This window comes from Microtus pennsylvanicus, chromosome 9 (assembly GCF_037038515.1).
Source record: "Microtus pennsylvanicus isolate mMicPen1 chromosome 9, mMicPen1.hap1, whole genome shotgun sequence".
Classification (NCBI taxonomy): Eukaryota; Metazoa; Chordata; class Mammalia; order Rodentia; family Cricetidae; genus Microtus; species Microtus pennsylvanicus.
In genome coordinates, this window is record NC_134587.1 from 1,547,798 (window position 1) to 1,562,509 (window position 14,712).

At 40.5% G+C, this 14,712-nt stretch overlaps 1 protein-coding gene across 1 annotated transcript in view; it reads right to left on the minus strand.

Annotated features, from left to right (window-relative positions):
- The window catches only part of Fam171b (family with sequence similarity 171 member B), a 50,472-nt gene that overhangs the window by 34,475 nt on the left and 1,285 nt on the right, over positions 1-14,712 (minus strand). The gene's annotated exons all lie outside the window — the stretch shown is intronic.

The window sequence follows — 14,712 nt, forward strand, 5'->3', positions numbered from 1 at the left end:
TTAAAGTTAAGATTTATTTAGTCAATAAACATTGGCTAAGCAAGAAACACCAACACTGGGAAGCGCTCTAGTCAGCTTCCTTTATATACACACATAACAAAAAATTGTCAGTATTGTTCAGTATCTTACCACTTCCGAGTAGTGCAGATAATATTTCCCAGTTTTAAAAAAATCTTATTTTAAGCTGTGTGGTCGTGGTGCACACCTTTAATCCCAGCACTCGGGAGGCAGATGTAGGTAGATCTCTGTGAGTTCAAGGCCAGCCTGGTCTACATAGTTATAGTTCCGCAACAGCCAGAGCTATATAAAGAGATCCTGTCTCAAAAACTTAATTAATTAGTTAATTGAAATCTTATTATTTTTTGGTTTTTTTTGGTTTTTCGAGACAGGGTTTCTCTGTAGCTTTGGTTCCTGTCCTGGAACTAGCACTTGTAGACCAGGCTGGCCTCGAACTCACAGAGATCCGCCTGCCTCTGCCTCCCGAGTGCTGGGATTAAAGGCATTGAAATCTTATTTTTATTCAAACAGAAACATTTGGAGTATCAAATGATATGATAGTAGCTAATGGTGAGATTATAGACTATTATATGAACTTAAATGTAATTCCCCCAACTCAAGCCATGCCAAAAGCTGTATAAGAGGCAAATCCACCCAGAACCAGACATACTGCCTTTTATTATGCCCAAATCTGAATAATAGTTTCTCTACAGAAAAAAATACACTAGTCAAATTTATGGACAGTCAATTTTAGAAACAAATCATGCTACATAAAATAAATCTTTACAGAACTATGACAGAATGTTCTTTAACCATGGTAATAGGTAGGCACAAGAAGCTTTAAACATTAATCCCTGTGCCGGTTCTATGGGTTTAGAACCACAGCACTGGTCTGAACCTTGGTGAGCAGCTCACTGCCGAAGGACCTGAGCATCAGTAAGTCAGGAACAGACCACTCTGATAACAGGCCTCTGAGAGCCCAGTCAACGCAAGGGAATGGCTTCTGCTGTTCACATCACAGATCCAGTCTCAGAATCCTCCTTCTCAAGAGGGAGATGCACCACAATGCTGTAAAGTCTGTTTCCTAACTGGCAGGAAAGACTGTGTGGGGTCAGCATCTAACTCCACATCAGTAAATAAGGAAATCTGGGAGTCTTGCTTGTTTTTCTGGTATTACATGGCGTCTCTTCGTTGAACAGACATCTTATTTCAGGTTCTATCAGATACTGCACACAGCATCCTTGCATTGACAAATGAGTTTGCTGATCTTCTCTTGAGCGGAGTATCGCGTCCCTGGCACTTCTGTGATATATGACATGAAATGGACTGCTTTACAGATCATGTTCATGCTGGGGGCTTTTCTATAGCAATAATTCATAAATATTATGAGAATAAATGTGTATTTAAATAAAACGATGGCATACCAGGTAGGAATAATTAAATTCTGAAGAATTAGAAGGATGGATACTTTTTAACTTTCCCGTATTTCTTGAGGCTCATGGAAAATCAGAAATACAAAATATAAAGGCTTTAAAGATGCTTAAGAGATTAAATCATTTCGCTGTATTTCTACCCCATTCCTTACACAAAAGTAAGTTCTGGATTGGTTAAGATGTACTTACTATGAATTTATATAAGTAGAAAATTTTGTAAAATTAAATGCAGGGTTGAGTACGCAAGGATGTAGTGATCACTAAATGTGACTCAAGTAAAACATAAAAGAATGTCACAAAAGATTCTAAAAATCAGTGTTCAAAGCCTGATCAGAGCCGGTCAGGGGTGGCGCACACCTTCAATCCCAGCACTCAGGAGGCAGAGGCAGGCAGATCTCTGTCAGTTCGAGGCCAGCCTGGTCTACAGAGCAAGTTCTAGGACAGGCTTCAAAGCCACAGAGAAACCTTGTCTCTAAAAACAAAACAAAACAAAAAGGCCTGATTTGACCTGGAAAAAAAAACCCAATATGTAAAACACAGATACTACAAAAGATTACTGTTCCAAAGATAAGCAATGCCAAGTGTAAAAGGGAAAAGTCCCCAGGAGGAACAAACACCCAGGGAGTGCAGAAGGACCACTCACTAAGAAGGACAAAATGAAGGAAAGCAAGCAGTCACAATACGCAGGAAATGCAGGGCGTGGGGTTACTTTTCTATTCCTATTATACAGGTGACAGTTTTGTGAATTCTGTAGACAGCCTTAGACAAACAAACATTCTACAAACTACGTAAGTTGGTGATTCCATTTCTTTGTATGAACTCCTGAGATAGTCCTGCTTACATCTAAAAGGCACCCAGCAAGACAGTGAACCAGAAGAGACTCCTACTGTCCTTCAGAATGGTTTATTTATACAAATATTATGCAGTTATTCAAATTAATTAATGAGATATAAATGTATCAACAAGGGAAGCCCACCAAATATGGTGTTACTTTTAGTAAAATAAAAAAACATCAAACCTCAGAAGGATATGCCTAACATTTACATCTATTTCAATTTTCAAACAGCAAATGATGCATACCATAACACTAATTCATCCTGAAGACGGGGGATTAAATAACAATAGAGCTTGACTCCATCTTTAAAGTCCATTACTTCAGAGACAGAGGAATGTAACACAAATACAGCACAGATTGATAGATGCCCGTGATAAGCACAGGGATGTCCGTGAGTCAAAGTCAATTTTAAATTAGAGCAGAGGTTGGAGAAATCATGCCCATGGTGGATGTATGCATAAAACCTAAAACATGGCTGAGCCATTTATTTTCACTGGGAACCGAAATGGACTAAAAATGATTCCTAAATGCTGATCCCCCTATTTGGTTTTTTACCATCGACTTTCCAAGTTCACGTAGGATTTATTCCTTTAATTTGGAGAACCTATATCATAAACAGCAATGTTTAATAAACTCCTGATGAATCCTATTTGACCTTAATAACCCATGGCTTTCTTTAGCTTCCTACTTATAGACATGGGATGAAATCATAAGTAAATTCTGAACAATTTTGATATGTGTGTTTTTCTTTTCATTTCAAGGAAAGTGCCTTGGCATGTTGCTTTGCTTGTGAATTTTGTTTAAAAAATTATATTTTTAAATTATTTCAATGCACCTGCTATAACAGTTTTAGGATTCATCCAGCCTTAAATTTAACAGAACACAGTCTTCTCCATCTGATCAATACAGGAATCAATTGGCTGCCTCCATTAGGATGCTAATGTCCTTCTCAGTTGTCGAGTTACTGAAGAGAAACACAATTTACTACTCCTCTGAGGTTAAGCAATGGGGGCGGGGGATTTCATCTGCTTCCCAGCAGAAGTGTTTTCTAAAGACAGTGTTGGAAGACTCACGTTGTAGTGGACAAATGAAACTACCCAACAATGCCAAATCCAGAAAGACAAAGGAGGGCTGTTGAGCACTGTGCTTTTCTTGTTTAAAACGCCTTCTTTTCCAGTAAGTTTTCCAAAGGGCCTGGGCAGCTTTAATTGGCTTATTTGTATGCTGAGAATATTGTTAGCTCAAGCTAAGATTTCCTGTACAGGAAGAAAAGAAAGACAGAAGCTACCATTGTTTGATTCAGTCTTTCTTGCGAGCCAATTTGTCCCCTCAGCAAAACAAAAGGGATCAATGGAATAATGCAAACCTGCAGCTCACAGGCGTTCACACCTCACTCAATGGAATAATACAAAACCGCAGCTCATAGGCGAACACCTCACTCAATGGGATAATGCAAACCTGCAGCTCACAGGCAAACACCTCACTCAATGGGATAATGCAAACCTGCAGCTCACAGGCAAACACCTCACTCAATGGGATAATGCAAACCTGCAGCTCACAAACAAACACCTCACTCAATGGGATAATGCAAACCTGCAGCTCACAGGCGTTCACACCTCACTCAATGGAATAATACAAAACTGCAGCTCATAGGCGAACACCTCACTTAATGGGATAATGCAAAACTGCAGCTCACAAACAAACACCTCACTAAGCTTGTGCTCTTCCATGCATTTCCCTTGTTTGCTTTGGGTGATGTTTCAAAGACAATACTGTTTCTAGGTTGTTTTAGAAAGAAAAACAGAAATAATTTTATCTCATAAAATGCCTTAACACTTCCTAGCAGTCGCATACATACACTTCTAAAAGAGAAAAATAAAACAACATAAAACAAACCTAGTGTCACATAAGATGGACACATTTTGTTCTCAGTTTATTCAGCCTTTCCTAACAAAATATCACAGAACAAAAATCAGAATGACAAAATGGTCATATTGCTATGATATATAATTTCCTAAAAACCATCCTTAGTATGTCTAGTGGCAAGCATGAGAGCTCCTTCCCACAATTCGCGCTCAAGGTCAGTCTAGGCTACAGCATGAGCTCTCCTTAAAAAATAAATAAATAAAACAAAAGAGCAGCAGTAATTACCAGACTAGTGTCTACTGAGTCCTGGATATAATCCACACCACCTGGACCACAGTTCTGCACACTAACTGTCATTACCCGTGCCTCCAACTCCACCTAGAAATGCTCTATAAAGGGGAACAGATTTGAATTCCCAGCCGGGCAGTGATGGCGCACACCTGTAATCCCAGCACTGGGGAGGCAGAGGCAGATGAATCTCTGTGAGTTTGAGGCCAGCCTGGTTTACAGAGTGAGTTCCAGGACAGCCGGAGTTGTTACACAGAAAAATCTTGTCTTAAAAAACAAAAAGAAAGAAAGAAAACAGAATTTGAATTCCCTGTGCTTAGCACCAAAATGCATGTGTAAGTACCTAATCGCATAGCCCCGAATCATTTCCCAGCTGTCAAAACACAGAAGCCTGCGCAGCCTCCTCACACCCTGAGCTCAGAGACCTCTCATCTCACTCTTCCTATGCTCAACATCTTAAAAGCTGAAATCTACCCAATCCACCCCATCTGATCTTACAGCCATAAATATCGCGCAATTAGCTGCTCGGTTTCACAAAGTGCTCAAAAGCTAGCTTAACTCTGTCATGCTTTTGTGAGACACACACAAATACAAGCCTTGCCTTTGGTGGTTACTGAGGACAAACGGGCACACTGATTTTCAGTGTTTACTTGGAAATGTGTCTTAGGTGTCAGAGGCCCCTGCACAGTGTTTTGAGAAGAGGGAGGAATTGCAAAGACCCCTGTTCAGAGGAAAGAGTCCTAAGGACGTCTAAATTAATCCTGCAGAGCAAAGAATACGAAAAGGCGAGAAAAAGGAGGGAAGTGGGAGTGAGGAGGCATGAGGTCATAGCTTGGACCAAAAGGTGACAAACTAAGTGCTAATAAGAATTTTTTATAAAAGTGAAAAGAAACAAAAATATACAGTGTAGGAAAATTTTTCACTTGAGAGTGGGCCTGTGAAACAGCGATGCCGAAAGGATCGGCAGTTCCCCATCTCACCGTGTCTCGTGGGTTCGGGGAACTCGTCATCCCTCAGTTCATCCCAATGCCATCAGCATTTGCTCCAAACTCATAAATCTGGAACAAATCCTGTTAATTAAAAGGCATTCTACAGCCATTAGTGTGCTGTTCACGCAGCAGAGGACCATGGAATCACAGTCCACAGTCTCACCCTAACAAGAAGACACACAATCCCCAATACATACCACTCAGCGTATTTCTCAGCCACCCAATGTTCGACTTTGTGGGATACAAAATGGGCGAATTAATATATTTGTGATCTAAACGGATCTAGAAGAAGAATAATGAAACACTGGGAATGGAGACTAATTTAAACAACATATTTCAGACCCGTCCAGTAAAGGGTCTGATTTGCTGAGAGATAACCTTGAGTCGCAAACACGATGCAGGCAGAATTAGGCGGACTTCTGCTAGAGGCAGAGATGAGAAGGAACAAGGGTAGTGCTGAAAAGAGGAGAATCAATGTATTGTAAATCGGCCTGGCATCACGACAGTGTGGGAAATAACACAGCAAGTTAAGACTTTTTGGCCAGCTGCTATACAAATACAGATACAAACAAGAGAATTCATCCTCCTGCAGAATCCAAGAAGCTGTTTTGCACAAGCACACCACAAGGATGGAAGTTATCTGACTGGACATCAACTGATACCAGATACCCATTTCTGTGTCTGACCTTCCTCTTTTCTGCTCTTAGAATACCTGACTCTTTCAGGGTAAAGACCAAGAATGGGCTCACCATCTCCATTGCAAACATGGAAGAACGGGGACCGCATAAACAGAGGGTGGGAAAGAAAAAAAAACTATATTAAGACGTGCACCTCCACCATGAGAGGAATACATAGGGAGAGAAAAGCGCCAGAGATTAGTGAACCGGTGACCATAGGAAAAGACAAAGAGGAAACGCAGAGAGAAACCCAGCCAGAATAACACTGCTCTCCCATAGTGGATGGCACCCAGGTATAAATGTGCTGTCCTTACCAATGCTAGGACCCAAGAGGACCTTACCAACACTCCACACCCACGATCTGTAAGACACACTCATTCATTTGCTGTGGTTTTTTTCTTCACTGATTTTTACATAGCTCTTTTTTAAAGGTTTTAATAATTGTTCATTTAAAAACTTATTTATCTGCTGAAGGTTGAGTAGATATTAAGAAAGCTAAGCTAAAGATTTTAAAGAACGAAACTCAGATGTGTTTTTCAGAGCCACAGGAGTCTGAGTATATATGTGTGTCTGTCTGTCTGTCTGTCTGTCTGTCTGTCTGTCTGTCTGTGTATGCAAAAGGATATGTGATAAGAGAGATAAGTAAATATGGTGACGTTTTAACGTGTGTGCTACCTTGATAGTGTATGTGAGTATCCATAACTGTTAAAGGTTTCCCTCATATTTGAAAGAATTCATTATAAACAATCATGGGGGCCGGGTAGATGTGGACCTCTCACATAGAATCAATATGGTGAAATTTCATTTTTATGTTAGAAATTATATTCTTCAAGAAAAGAAAGCCAGGAAGATACATGGCACCAGGGTGTTTGAATTAGAAGGAAGAGACTAGAGAGATCTAATGTATTATTCCCCGAGTCCAAACAGATGGAACAGGATTTAGTGAGGGGAAATGGCTGAGCAAATAGAATAGCAGGAACAGACACAAAAACCCCTGTGACTATGCATTTAAAAGCAGGGGAGAAGCTCGACTCCGTCATGAGTCCTGGGTCTCCGGGTAGGATGACGGATGAGACAGGAGAAATAGAGGTCTAAGGGGGTTGGGACGTTATCTTTCCATTGCATAGTTTTATAACTGAGTCAGTGCCATGAACAATAGTTCTCCCTGTCACTGGGGTGATGTGGTAGTACCTCCCCCTCGATCTCTGAAAGCCCGAAAAGACAACATGCTATACACGTGCCCTGAGAATCCTGGGCCCCAGCCTGAGGGGGAACAGTCACAAACACCCATATGCTTCTCCAGGAAGCCACCTGCTTCGTATCTTAGCTCTCCCAGCCTGAAAGATTTACAGGATTTAATGGACTTTTTTTTTCCTAATGTAGAAACTGCTCTATCAAGGGCCTGAAGTGGTAAAAGAGAAACTATACAACCTGTCTCTTCGTTTCTAAACAGTGGACTTCATATTCACAGAGCTCATGTTTTATCACCCAGATCCCACATATTCTTAAATGGATAACTAGATAAACCGCATACTATATGTAGGGAAAATGCACCAATGAATACAGCTTACAGTTAGTTTAATACCTTTCTTTCGGCATTGGTCATTTCCAGCTATCTGGCCCCTGGCTGTGAACAGCGTAGCCTGAAACCTGACGTCATGAATGGAACTCCTGATGTACTGTGGGTCCCAAGAGCTCCTCACTCAGCAGAACGAGTCAATTGCTATGCAGGAGTCTCAATTCAGATACCATAACAAGTAATCAAACCCGGGGCTGCTGTGAGGGAAAGAAGGCAAGCTACATGGGTGTCATGAGGGTCAGCAGGGTGGCATGTGACAGAGAGCAACAAGAGAGGAAGGCTCTAACAAACATCGAGACACACCCCTACAACGGGAACACTTCCGATTTTTAATTATGTATTTCAAAATTTAGATACTGCTTCACTGTGAATGAACTTTTTAAAAGATTAGTTAATTCACGCACTACTATATAATTATAATAAAAGTTGAACTCCAATTAACACAAAGTAACACTGAACCAGACATACTATAATCCCAGTTACTCAGAAGGCTAAAGCAAGAATAGTATAAATTCAAGGCCAGCAACCACAATTTAGAAGCACCCTGTTTCTAAATAAACTGGATAAGGGTTGCTGTAGTTTAGGTACCTGTCTAGAAAGCTTAGCCTTTGGACCACAAAATGAAGGGAAAAAGGGATAAAGGAAGGGGAGGAGAAGGGAAACAAGAGGAAGAAAAAGGTAATATAAATCATAGCGTTTCTGCTAAACTTCCAGAATCCAACAGCACAAACATATTATAAAATATAATTTGAGGGGCTGGAGAGATGGCTCAGTGGTTAAGAGCATTGCCTGCTCTTCCAAAGGTCCTGAGTTCAATTCCCGGCAACCACATGGTGGCTCACAACCATCTGTAAAGAGGTCTGGCGCCCTCTTCTGGCCTTCAGGCATACAGACAGAATATTGTATACATAATAAATAAATAAATAAATATTTAAAAAAAATATAATTTGAGGCCAGGTATGACAGTACATGCCTTTAATCTCAGGCCTCAGAAGGCTTTAAAAAAAAAAGTGGATCTCTGTGAATTTGAGACCATTCTTATCAACATACTGAATTGGAGGCCAGCCAGAGCTACATAGTGAGAACCTGTTTGAAAACAAACCAAAACCAAAACAAAACAAAGAGGGGAGGATCAGGGAAGGTGGCCCAAGTCTTTAACCCCATCACTTAGGAGGCAGAGGTCAGCCTGGTCTACAGAGCAAGTTCCAGGACAGCCAGGGCTACCCAGAGAAACCCTGTCTCAAAAGCAAACTAATTGATTAATTAATTAATTTTAAAAATTTATAAACCAGAGGATAAAATATAATTTGGGGGGTACTTAGTTTGGGGAGGCAACATTTTATTTTAATGTATATGACTTTGGAAACCCACATTTTCTGAATAAAATCGAGCACACATGTTCCCGACGTCAGGGACTCTTATTTAATTCCTCATGGTTTTCATTTCATAGTGCATGTTCTATCACTAACCCACACACAGTTTATTTTGCTTTAGCTGAATGCGCTTGTCATTTCGCGTGAGATTTCCTCCCTTGCACGATCTCTCTCTGCTCTCATTTCCACTTGTACAGTAAATGGATTCTCATTCGGAAACGCTGCCCACCCTGCCTTGGTTCCCCAGATATTGAAAAACAAATTCTACCCATATAAATGTGGAAGACGTGCAGCATGCGTTTATGATTTTGAAGAAATCTAAGCCGTTTAACCAGACTGAGCTGCATTCCGGTAATTTAATTGGGGCTGTTTCCCAAGAAAGAAGCAAGCAAGAAGCTGAGGTGGGCTGCGTCACAACAGTCGGGGTACCTGCATTCTCTGGCCGGCGTCTGAGTACAATCAACACGGTAAGGCGAATAAAGCATCGGTTTAGCCCTCTGACTTGTTAGCGGCACATCCCTATTACGAGACAAATGGACGAGCAATGGCAGCAACAGATCTATTGGGATAGCACCCTAGAAAGGCTGAAGCATGGTGGTGGGCGCTAGACCTAGAGCGGGAACCTCGGATGGGTGCAAGCCAGGCCTTCTCACCCTGAGCCTCGAGTTAATGCTAGACAGTCTACAGACTTCCAGCTGGCCACGTGACTACTCGCTTGAGGGTCCGTCCACACGTAGGAATAATAATTGACTCGGCCCAGTGAGCACTCGAAATTTTAGCAGAGCAAATGAATTTAAAATATGTCTATTAAGTCAAGGGTAGTGGCGCATAGACTAACAATCCCAGCACTAAAGGGGCTGAAACAGAAAAATCATCTATCGAAAGCCAGCCGGAGCTACATAAACAGATACAATCTTTAAAAAAAATTAAATAAAAATGATATAATTTATAAACAGCATTTTTTTGCTGGTCTATGAAAGTCTGTGTTAAAGAATAGACATTGCTAATGAAGCTTTCAACCAAATAAATATATCTAAATTTTGAGTGATTCCCTCAAGTACTATAAACATAGAAATGTAGTTCTTGTTTTTTTAAAAAAAGAAAGGATGAAAGAAAGAAAGCAAAGAAACTGAAATCTCATTTATAAATGAAATTAATTTCAAATCCATGTAAGATGTAAAACCTTAACCTGGAGAACTTGGTTCATGAACTCAAGGTTCAGGAGGACATTGTTCATTGTGGAAGCTAACTGGCTGGCTTTGGTATTAGGTATGGAGGAGAGTTTCACACGTTGGAAATGATGGAAACAGCATTTGGAATCCTTCCTCATTACATGAATGTGCTTACATTCTCGGGCATCATCGAGCGGGATTTAAGAATGCAGCCGAATAATGACACGGGCAGTCATAAAAAGCATTTAATATATACAGAAATCTAATGTCTTGGACATACAGATTATGTCTTCCCAAAAGGTCTATTCTAAAGGCATCCCCAAACAGAACCTTTTGTTTTGTTTTGTGTTTTTGAAACAGGGCTTTTCTGTGTAGCCCTGGAACTCCTCTATAGACCTGGCTAGCCCAACTCAGAGGTCCACCTGCCTCTACAACAGCCTAACCCCAAACAGAGGCTGTTTGCCTCGATTATGTTTCAATTAAACACTTAAATGCTGAACTTTAATAGTTTTAGAATTTTCTAGGTAAGTGTCCCAAAACACATGTTCTGTCAATTACAGATAAAAAACAAAACAAAACACTGCACTTGTTTTCTAGCTGGGGAGATTTGGAGAAAAGAAAATTAAACATTACACCAGACCAAGCAAATGAAAGACAATAATGCTGCTAACCTAGTCAGGCAGATCTTTGAAAGAGAATCAAGCGCAATATTTATATTCTTGAGGGAAGAGTTTTGTTTCAGAAAAATATTTGGTACAGTTTCTACTGAATCACATTAAGAATGTTGTAAAAACCACCACAAAACCAACTGGCCTCAAATTCAACACAATGACATGTGTTTTTCAACCTGTAATCAGCATCCATTAAATGTTCCCTTCGGTTATTAAAATCCTGGAAAGAAACCACCATCACCCATCTGGGAATATGGCCTCTAAAGTATGAGAACTTCCAAATGGAACAATTCCTAGGCTTACCTTTCCTACTGATTTTTCAAATCCCTTGATCACAAAAAGTAAATAAACAAGTTTTCACAGATGGGAGATTTCCAACGGGAGGGAGGAAGATCAGGCCTACCAGGAAAAAGCAAAGGCCGGAGACAAGGCTACAATGTTGCAAATATATAGACTGGAAAAGCAAATCAAAAGTAGGAAATGAGGAAGAGAGTTACAATGCTGGATTCTATGATGGAAATTGGCTAAGAATACATTTTTTTTGGTAACCACAAGGTAAAGATGGACATTTACAGGGCCTCACCACAGTAACTATTTCATTATGTGTACCAGAATATCATATTGAGTTCTGTAGATAGGCACTGTACAGTTTTCATACAAAAAATCACTTTAAGAGAAAGTGTAAATAATTCTGCAACCTCCATCACCAGAGAAAACCCAAATAATCATAACAAAAGAGGCAATAAACTGTACTGGTGCAATTCTCAAAATGGAGCACGACTCATCAGTAAAGAGAAGTAAACTACTAACGGGCTAGAAAATTAAGGAAGCCAATACAAGTTATTCTGAGCCAGAGAAGCTGAACACAAAAGGCCCAGTGAACGGGAACCCACATCTGAAGTTCCAGACAACACCTAAGTAGGCTAGGATTTGAAAACAGCACAGAACTTGGGTGAAGGGCAGAGACAGTCTGGGAAGGTGGTGAAGGAGATCCTCCCACCATGATATAAACATTGCATGTCCAGAGAGGTACTGCTCAGATGTAAACACCTACCTATCGAAAGAGCATGATCGCATGTACATTTACATAAGTGCATATATTGCCACAAAAATAACTTTACCAAAAAAAATCCATGCATTAGAAATGGTTTAGATGTAAGGGTTAAGCAATAATGGCACAACTGAGAAAGCAAGTGAGTGGTAGGCACAGTCTAACATGCTATCTCTGTTTTATATATACTCAACATTTTCCAAATCATGCTTTTCAGGACTCTTTGTGCAAAAGGCGTTTTGTAAAAAGGCATAGGGAACCTTGCATCTGTGGGGAATATTAATGCCCCTCATTATTTCCCCAGCTACTCTTGCCTCCAACTTCACATGTCACCTACCTAATGGGCCATCAGAGAGAATATGATATGGTTGATTCAGCTACCACCAGCTCCCAAATTAATTCTTCGCTAGCCCCTCAAATATCTGTTTCTAACAAACGCTGGCACAGATGGAGAGACCAGGACTTCTGCACATGGTAGAGAAATGAAGGGATCTTACAGATCCCAGACTTGGCCCTTCTTCTCATCAGTCTCTAACGATAATATAAGTTAATGAGAAAATAGAACCATACTTTTTAAAATCCTGATTTTTTGAAAGTAGTATATTCGTAGGTTTTTTTTAATCTTCCCTATTTCTCATTAACACAGAGACATTTTCAGAAGAGTGAAGTGCAAAGAATAACCAAGGCCATGGTCAACGTCTTTGCTCAGTCATGTGCTGCCCAACATGTCTTAGTTTTCTAAATTTTGCCTGAGAAAATTCTGAACTTTTCACATTCCATATGGAAGGCATGCAAGGTGCTAAAGAGGCAGATAGCAGATCAGGCTCAGCTATTTAAAGGTGTAATACATTAATGCCACCTAGGTCACAAGGGGATTAAAGTGCACTCAGGCTCAGAATCTTCTTAATAGAACCTAGTAACCACCTCAAGTATCAGGATCAACTATTCTGTATAGACAACCCAAAACCAACACTGAAACTAAAGATCCAAAATACATACTTCATCATCTACACTTACAAGTATTTTCATGTAATATTTATTTCTATGCAAATTCTGATGAAGATTTCACGAGGTTGTTAAACGTTTAACAAACACTTGGGAAATGAGTGTCCCCTGATGCCGGCATATTTATCCACCTGAAGGTCTACATATACCAAGTGCTCTCTAGGTGACAGAAATACAGCAGTAGCCATAGCAAAGTCTATGCCCTCATGGGCTTATGTGAGATGGCTCAACAGGTCAAGGGATTGCCGCCAACCCTGACGGCCTGAGTTCAAGCCCCAGGGCCCATGTGGTAGAAGGAGAACCAGTTCCTGCAAGCTGTCCTCTTGCCTCCTTATGCATGACACCTACACCTCACACCCATAGACATACATGCACACACACACACATAAATAGACAGATAGATGGATGGATAGATAGATAGATAGATAGATAGATAGATAGATAGATAGATAGATGTTTTTTAAAAAGAAGGGTAGGTGTTGGTGATGGAGCTCAACCAAGTCAGAAGAGGCTGCAGATTAGGAGTTAGCATGCATGTCCAGTCACTTAAATTTCAGAACTCCATGCAGAGAAAACAGAACGTGCAGAAGTCTGGCCCCTGAGCCCACTGCAAATGAAAGAAACATTTGGACAATGTGACAACCATGGAGAGAGCCAAGGCAAGCACTGATGGAAGTCACTGCCAGAAGTAGAAACCAAAGGGGCCAGCTTCCTGCACACAACAGCATGATCTGAGCATAGACCATTCTCCCGCTCAACACTTTTATAGCAATGTCTCTCTGGGTGAGAAACAAAGGCTGAAATAGGACCCATTCACTGTGAAGATCACAGTGAGTGAGTTCAGGGGACGTTTTAACTTCATTTGTTTAAGGGCTGTGTCAACACTATCTGACTGACTGTGTGCTGGGTTATGCTTGTTTACTCTGGGAGGGGGGTCAGAGTGTTTGAGAAAGACCCAGGAGCTGTGCTGCTCTTCAGACTTCAATGTGAACTGCTGGACAGCAGATCCTTTATCTCAATTAATAAAAAAAAAAAAGCCAGGGACTGCTAGCTTTCCAAATAATCATCCTTTTCAAATAGATTAGATTTCACTCTAAACACCAAGGTTTCAAATCATTACAGTTATTCATAACTCTCATCAGACCACATTTTCCTATGGTAATCAAAACCCATTTCACTAATATTCCTGAAAGACCAAAATATCAGAAACCATGAAACTCATCAATACTCCCCCAAGACTCTTACTGCACCGCTAATGTAAGAAGCCTCTCCTGTATGAGATTAAAACAGTATCGTCAGCATCTGCAGATTCACTGTGTCTAACGTCAGCCTCCTGTGCTCTACGGTGTTTAGTGCTTTCCCGTACTAAACACTGAGTAAGATCCAAACACACCACGTATCTTTCCATTGTAGCCACCTTCGAGTGCTATTAATTCGTTTAAGAGGGTGTCAGAAACACAAGCTTGCTCCTGTGCTCTGTGGTGATTTCATCCTATGCTAGAAGCACTCCAAGAAATTAAATCATCTGGGCTGTGTCATGAATCACAGCTGGCATGCCTCCGAACTGCTCTCTGATGATGAGCAAACAAGATAAACGAAGATGCCGATTCCACTCTACAGAATATCATTTTCAGCATCTTCTATAATGTTACTAGGCAGATTTTAAAACAAAAATCAGTGTTAAAATAATACTCATCTTCAGTTTGTGAGACCTCAGCCCACTAGCCAGAAAATTGGTGGCTTTATAAAAAATAGAAAAAAATCCTCTTTCCTTCC